The sequence below is a fragment of the Callithrix jacchus genome, chromosome 14 (assembly GCF_049354715.1).
Source record: "Callithrix jacchus isolate 240 chromosome 14, calJac240_pri, whole genome shotgun sequence".
Taxonomy (NCBI): Eukaryota; Metazoa; Chordata; class Mammalia; order Primates; family Cebidae; genus Callithrix; species Callithrix jacchus.
The window spans coordinates 69,629,220-69,637,433 of NC_133515.1; the positions used below are offsets into that span (position 1 = coordinate 69,629,220).

At 40.2% G+C, this 8,214-nt stretch overlaps 1 long non-coding RNA gene across 1 annotated transcript; it reads left to right on the forward strand.

Annotated features, from left to right (window-relative positions):
- The first annotated feature begins 816 nt into the window (after nt 1-816).
- LOC118147342 (uncharacterized) lies at nt 817-5,269 on the forward strand. The gene is made up of 3 exons (XR_004733635.3): nt 817-877; nt 4,099-4,197; nt 4,710-5,269. It is a non-coding gene; the product is annotated as an uncharacterized LOC118147342 (long non-coding RNA).
- The last annotated feature ends 2,945 nt before the right edge of the window (nt 5,270-8,214 follow it).

The following is an 8,214-nucleotide window of genomic DNA, read 5'->3' on the forward strand; positions in this document are numbered from 1 at the left end:
GACAACAATGAATATGAGGTTGAAAAGTCAGTCTCCCAAATCTCAAAGTCAAATGAACAGAACAAGACATGTGAATAGGGTCTAAGTTTAACAGAAACCTAATTTAAAAAAACCCTTTCGATCACAAAAGGGCTAGTATCTTGTACTTCATATTTTGTTCAAGGGCTGTGTTGCCATAACTTGGACCTTTGACATGTGACTTGGGAAGAGACTGGGGTGCATCATGGGTTACATCTCCTGAGAAAATTCTCAAACCAGGAAAAAATATCCTGACAGTGAGCCACAAAGGTTGATATTTATAGCTGCCATCATCAGTGTTTAGGAGAAATAAGTTTTCACTCTGTGACGTGAAACAGATGTCAAATCCCCAGCCATCCCTGTGCTGTTTGCTGCTTGTTATGAGTCACCCTGGAGCTTGTCCATCCTGGCACCAATTTTTATGGGAAGCATCAATGTGGAGCCAGAAGGCCATGCTGATGGATGGGCTCACAAGAGGAGAGCTGGAAGGCTGAGCCTCAGGCTTCTGTTGGCTCCAGTCTTGTTAAGTTCTTCGGCCACTTTGCTCCCCTTACCCCGAGTCCCTTCATCCTCCCCTCCCAAGCTGGATTCTCAACTCTTGCCACACTCCCATGTCAGTTCCTGCGGCACTGGCTAATCAATACAGAAGTGAGGGCTGCAGAAGCACCTATGGGCAAGGCACACATGTGGTTTATGCCACCAATGAACAGCCAGCGCTCTAAGAAGGAATAGGCTGTTTCCTAGACAACAGTAGAAGGCGGTGAGTAGCTTTCTTGATCTTTCCCTCTAGGGCCCCATGAGAGAAACCTTGAACCATCCTGACTTGCCTACCCACTCCAGGGCTCCACAGTGCTCTCAGGTATTCTGGCTGACTCAGCCATTTCCACCAGCAGACTGGACTTCTCGTTTCCCCTACTATTCTGAACTAAGCAGACAACTCCCCTTCGCCTTTAATTAAACCAAGATAATGCTGGGATTTTGAAGAAAAAAGAGAAAAGAACTTTGCTAGAAATCTAAGGAAAAAACCCAAACATAAATAGTTTCCTAAGCCTGGCAGACTTCATTAGACAAGATTTCTGGTCCTTCTCCCTGTTCTTATTTAACTGGGCTCCTGGACCAGTCACGCAGAGCCCTAGGCTGATAGGTACATGCTTAGCGTTCGTAAATACAGCTGGTTTCCACTATGACTAGGCCAGTTTTCTTTCCCATCAGCAGTGTGGGACAGTTCCATTGCTCAATGCTTGCCCACCTTTGGTATTCTGGTCATTTCGTGGGCATGTATAATTTTGTGGGGTTGTGGTTTTAATTTGCATTTCCCCGACGAATAAAGCTGTTGAGCAACTTTCCCTACACCTATTAGCCATTTGGTTATCCTCCTTTATAGAGTTTACTTTGAATCTTCTGCACACTTTAAACTGGATGCAAGCCATGCATCAGATACATCTATTGCAAGAATCTTTTGCCCGTCTGGAGCTTGCCCTTCTACCCTCTTCATGCTCACATGGCCCAAGTGAAATCTTTTTGTAATATAAAACCACGGAGTCAGAAGGAGTAAATCTACAGTATGGCAGTCTGCTTTTACTTGACTGCATTTCCAAATCACTTTTCAGAAAGTCAATAATATTATAATTCAGCACCACAGAAGGTGCCCTTGTTTCCCCTCCCAATCAATACCCCCACCCTGCAAAAGTAAATTCTATCCTGACCTTTATTACCATAGATTAGTTTTGCCTGTTCTCTTCTTTCCCATAAATGGAATCATATAGTGTATACTCTTTTGCATCTGGCTCCTTTTGCTCTATATTATGACTACGTGATTCACCCACTTTGTGTGTAGCGATAGTTTGTTCTTTTTCATTGTTGTATGATATTCCAGTGTGCAAATACACTGCAATCTTTTTTATGGGAATTTCTTTCTGAGTTGATGCTATAGTGAATAAAGTTGACAAATATTTATATAAATGAATATTTACATTTATAAATATGTAAAATACATAAAGCTTTATTCTTGTATGTGTCTTTTGGTGGACAAATGTGATCTTGGGCCTATACCTGAGAATGGAGTTACTAGGTCTTGGGCATGAATTTGTGCTTTGTTTTAGTGGATACTAAAAGCTTTCCAAAGTGGTCCTACTAGTGTACGTTCCCACCCAGTGTGTGAGTTTCAGTTGCTCCATATCTTCTCCAACACTTGACATGATGAATTTTTATTGTTCTAGTTTTAGTCCTTCTACAATGTGTGTATTTGAGTAAAGGCTTAATTTGCATGTCCTGATGACTAATGACACTGAGCACCTTTTCAAATGCTTACTGACCATCTGGATATCCTCTCTTTGTGAAGTGTCTGTTGAGTCTTTTGTTCATGTATAATCTTTGGGTTTCTTGTGTTTGTCTTTTTGATTTGTAAGAGTTCTTTATGTATTGTGGATATGAATCTTCTGCCAGATAAATGTCTTGAACATTTTCCTCCCAGTATGTGGTTTGCCTTTCCATTTTCTTCAATAATATCTATTGATAAGTGAAATTTCTTAATGTGAATGAAGCTTAAATGGTCAGTCGTTTCTTTGTTTACTCTTCAGGAAGACACTCCTGCTTGGGCTCTCTCTCTGCCCTCTGCTCCCAGGCTACAGGCTGTTCTGCCCTGATCTGCATGTGCCTCCCCCACCCTTACTGCAGATCCCCTCCTCTCTGGGGATTTGCTCTGTTCGTTTGATGAAGACTCCCTGGATGGAGACTGAAGCCCCCTGGATGGAGGCTGAGCTCTACCCTGGGCTCATTCACCAAGCAGAGGTGATTCACTCATCCTTATCAAGTCCTTCCTGGCTCTGGTTACCACTCTCCGACTTGTGTCAGGTGACTCTGACACTTCCTCCAGTGTCCTCTCATTAAGAGAATGCTTCTCAAGATCTCAACTCTACAGCATTACAGTATAAAGTTACTTTTCATCTTAGGAACAAGATCTTGTATCACAGGCTTAATGTTGACACTCCAAACTTGGGCCCAATGTAATCCAATCAAAATCTACTCATATGGCTGTGACCATCTCATTTCATATCTCTAAGGTACTATTAGAACTGCCCCCTCTTCCTCCTTCTAAGGAGTTCTTTAAGAGGAAGTAAGGAGTTCTGGAAATGCAATCAAGTAAAAGCAGAAGTCTGTAAACTTGGATGTGAAAAACTTACATTTTCATTTCTACCAATCACTATTTTAAAATTAGCATTTCTTTTCATTATGAATGTAGACACAAACTACAGATGCATTAGCAATACCTGTGACTTTGTAACCAATAGAAGTTACAGATACCTTCATATTATTGTTGTTGAGGATATTTTGAATTTATCATTAACACTTATTATTTCAATATCACAGAAGTTATTAGACTCACCACTAGATCTTGCATTTGATGTGCTAACAAAGAAACAAATATATTACAAACTTGTTTCTTAAAAATATCTTGATAATTTTATTTAAATATAATTTTTTTTTTTGAGATGGAGTCTCACTCTGTCACCAGGCTGGAGTGCAATGCCATGATCTCAGCTCACTGCAACCTCAGCCTCCCAGGTTCAAGCAGTTCTCCTGCCTCAGCCTCCCAAGTAGCTGGGATTACAGGCGCGCAGCACCACGCCCAGCTAATTTTGGTATTTTTAAAATACAGATGGGGTTTCACCATGTTGGCCAGGGTGGTCTTGAACTCCTGACCTCAGGTAATAGCCACCCAAAGTGCTGAGATTACAGGCGAGCCACCACTCCCAGCCAATTTCAATATAATTAACGCATTTAAAAACATTCTGTACATTGTACAAAACTGCGAAAGGGTCCCAGGCAGAAAAAAGATTCAAAAATGCCTGTCAATTAAGAGATCCTCTTAAACCCACAACAACTTAAAACCATTCATTGACCTATGCTGATAAACTAGCAGCCACGCATCTGGGTTGGGTGGTAGTGAAATCCACTCTTCAGAGTGATGAATTTCAGTGGGCCCAGGCCTGTGGCTCCAGTTTTCCTTCTCAGTTTTCTAGTAGGCCTTGGCATGTGGCATTCCAAGGATTCTGAAAGAATAGGGCATCTCTTTTGCAGGTCACAAGAAATGGGTAGCTATCCAGCTAAATAGATTTCATGCTTGACTTCAGTGGAATAGCTCAAATGATGATCTGTTTGGGAGAGTAAATTAAAGAGGTAAGTAGGCATGCTGGTTTTATTTGGTTTAACTTTTGCGGGCTTAGTTACTCCCCTAAGCATTTTAAAAGAATATAGACCTCTTCTCCCACCATCCCCCTTTCCCAAATTCTGGCCAGATACTGCTTCTCAGGGAGCACTAACTTTGAATTAGCTTGGAGGGAAGGCCTTACCAGGATCTCCTTTCTCTACAAGGCAATCAAAACATGACAATTCTTTTCTCACAATTCCAAATATGGTCCTTTGGGATACTGGGGATGGGTTCCAGAACCTTCCAAGGATACCAAAATCCATAGATGTTCAAATCCCTGATATAAAATGATATGGTATTTGTGTATAACCTATGCTTATCCTCTTATATACTGAACTTTAAGCCATCTCTAGATTACTAATACCTAATACAATGTAAATGGTTGTTATACTCTATTGCTTAGCAAATACTGTCAAGAAAAAAAAAAAAGCCTGCATGTTCAATATAGATGAAACCATCCATTTTTTTTTTTTCTGAATAGTTTCCATCCGAGGTTGGTTGAATCCACAGATGCAGAACCCACAGATACAGAGGGCCAACCATATTGAGTCTGACTTCACCTACTCCTCCCACCTCCATCTCTCCTAATCCTTAACCTTCCTTGGAGTTCTTGGAGCAGAATACTCACGAAGGAGTCAGGGGCTGTCTTCCTTCCTAGAAGCAGTGCTTCTATGTTCTCATTTGATGTTGAATAAAACATTTAACAGAAGAGGTTTGATAACATCACATAAGAGTCAAGGAAATATCCTTGGCTCACACCATGAAGAACTAGTGATATCCCCAGTTCCTTAAAATTGGGGAACAATATGCCTCATATTGCTATCTAATATGACCCAGCCACCCCATCTTCCATCCTCCACCTTCCCCTTGCATCCTGACCTTCCATTTCATCATGCAAGCTGCCGGAGTAGTGAGTTGTTTCTGAGATGACTGAAGGCCCACTGACATCTATATTTTTTGTAAAGAATAGCGTAGACATGGCTATAACCACCACCTCCTCCACTCTTCCCCATTAAAGTCACTTAAATTTTGAATGTTTGTGTTATTTTCAAAGAAACTGTAGCAGATTCTGCACATGACATGCTTCCAAGGCGCTGTAAGTTCTCTTTAAAAAGCTAAGGCTGTCACTTTTTATCAGGACCTCTAGCCAAGTTGTTGAAGTTGACAGAGTTTTATTAGTTCTGTTTTTGCAATAGTCTATCTTATTCTGGAGACAAATGGGGGAACTCTGCCTTCACATTAGCTTTGTTTTTATAGCGCTTAGATGTGTAATGCAAATGAATGATGTTGAGCCATTTCCAACCTGTAGTGATGGGTGTCAGTTTCTTGAACACCACTGAGCCGCATTTAACGATTCAAGGCAAGCTGTCCTGGAGACTGGGCTGGACTCTGTAATTCATGGTAGAACTCAGTGATTTTAGTTCTGACCTTTCCTGGAATGAATGTGTGGCCTTGGATAGGTCCTTTCATTTTGGTTCCATTTCCTCATCTATAAAAGTCAGAGGAGACCTGGATGAACTCTTAAGTCCAATCCAGCTCAGTCATTTTATTATTCTAATAAATGAATCACCAAACAGTCATGAAAACATCCAATCAAGAAAAATAACTGTGATTCTGTTTTATATAGTGTTGAAGATTCCCACTTGGCTTTTGAGTCTCTTAACTACTCAGTATATGTACCCTGAAGTTCTACTAGATTCCCATAAACTATCTTTAAAATTGATCTTGGGCCAGTATAAAATCCTGTCTTATTATCCAAGGCTCAGAATCTGAGTTGAAAGAAGGTCTATTTAAAATGGTATGTTTTTCTTGCAGCAATTGTTAAGTGGTCAGGTTTTATGATGTTTAAACATGCATTGCCATTCATTATCCAAACACTGTTCTATAATCCAGGGAGTGTGAGGTTGATAAGTAGAATGGAATTCATTCTGAGTTTGATTTCATCTGCTGATTCTAGTGGAAGGCTCTTTATATCTGTTCCTTCTTCCTCAGCATGGTTAAGGAGAAAAGTTCTGGCTCTGTTCATGACCTTAAATCTCTTTGACTTTGGGGAAGGAAAAAATGTTGCTGTCTTCAGCCCCAAGTTTAACAACTGTACAATGTGGTGACATGTCACAGGAAGAGAAATCCAATCATCATCACTATAGTTTTGAGTGACTTAAATATTCACCATATAACGACATGAATATTTAAATCACTTACTTGCCTTTTTACTTTTCAGAGAATTTTTCCACCTGCATAATGCTCATGAGTCCTAATGTTTTAATGTTACATTACATTCCTCTGTTGCATTTTATAAGGCTCCAAGAAGGAACAGTAGGGAAAGAAAGCTTCAGAGTACACGATGACACTTCATGGTCCAGTTGCATCTCAGGCAAAAGGCAGCCGTACTGAAGCTGCTGCTAAATGTTCCACTTCACCTATTAAGACTATGGGATGCCACAGATGGATTTTTGGAAGGCTGTGTCCTTTTAGCAAAGTCATTCTCCCATTGAACAAGGCACTCACTCTCTTACCTTCCCGTTTCTGACTCCACCACCACCATTCCCTCCTAAGTACACACTAACACTTGTACTTGGACTGCATTCACAAAAACGTTTCATTAACTGATTACTTAGCTGCGCTTCAAATGGCCTAGCATTTTGTAGCTGAAAGGGTGTAAATCATGCCTTACGTGGGCTACAGTAGGATGTGATGTTTAGAGAAAGGAAAATATGCTTCCTTATAGAAGCAAGAGGCGCTAAACCATCTGGATTGTAGAGAAAAAAAAATTCGGTCATTCATTCTGATGTTTTGTCTACGTAGTACCAAACATCTGGAAGTTGGGTGACAGACTGAATTTTTCACATCCAGATGTTTTTCCATTGTACTGAAACCTAGCTATATTTTTAAAGAATTTAAATAGTGAAAGCATAAAAGATGTACTAAGTTCAAGTTTGGAGGTAAAAATATAAATGAAACAGAGGCAAACTTTTGGTTGGTTCTTTATAAAACTTTTATGCTATTTTTGTTTTCAAAAAGTCACGTTCTGCAACTAAACTCTTAGAATTAAAATAACTATGAAGAAGTAGCCCAAGAAATACTGAATGTCTGTCATTAAAAGCACAATTTAGACTGTTAAACAGCCAAAGTGTTCACATACTGCAAATCAGGCAACACTTGGACAGTTAAAAGCAACTATTCTGAAAATCAGTTGCTTGGTAGTTCGAGAGTTTCATTCCCAGTGACTCTGAATACATTTATTCCTTCCACACAAATGAAATCGCATGATCAAGGTTCTAACGGGACTTGCAAGGAGATCTGAAGATCTCAAGAATCAGTTTTGAGAAATGCTTTTAATGATGCAAAATAAAAAACTAAGATTCCATCTACTGGAGCCACCTTGAACACTCATCACAAGAACACAGGCAGAAAGGAGTATTTAAGCATTCTGAAACATGACCATTTGAAACAAGTAAAATATTTTGTATTGTTTTGAGAACTGCATTTTTTCCTGTTCTCTCCCATTAAGTGGCCTTGGATCTAAGGCTTGTTAGAAGACATGTTCAGAACCCGTTTCCTTGTGTGAGAAGACACAGAAATCTGGCTCTCAACTGCCAACAGGCTTCGTGGGCATTGCTATGCCATGAGAATTCTAATATATTTTTGATTATTTCCACAAAGGCATATAGAGTGTGTACATTACACACAGCAGTAGTACTGAGCTGAACTGGCCTGGTGCCGCGTTTTTGCTGACTCAGCGCATGGTTTCTCTTTCCCAGATTACTAAAACAACTTTCCTCTGAGGTAAAAGCTTCGCAGAAAAGCAAAGGGGAATAGAAATACAGAGGGGCCTTATTTCCACCCTGAATTATACCAAGTCCAAAGGCAATTTTTTTTTTAATTTTCAGACCGAACTCTTTGAGGATTCAAGAATTTGAAAAGGTCCCCCTCTGCTTCTCCCCCCAACCCCTGCGCCCCTGGGAGTCACAGTAAATTAGAACCCA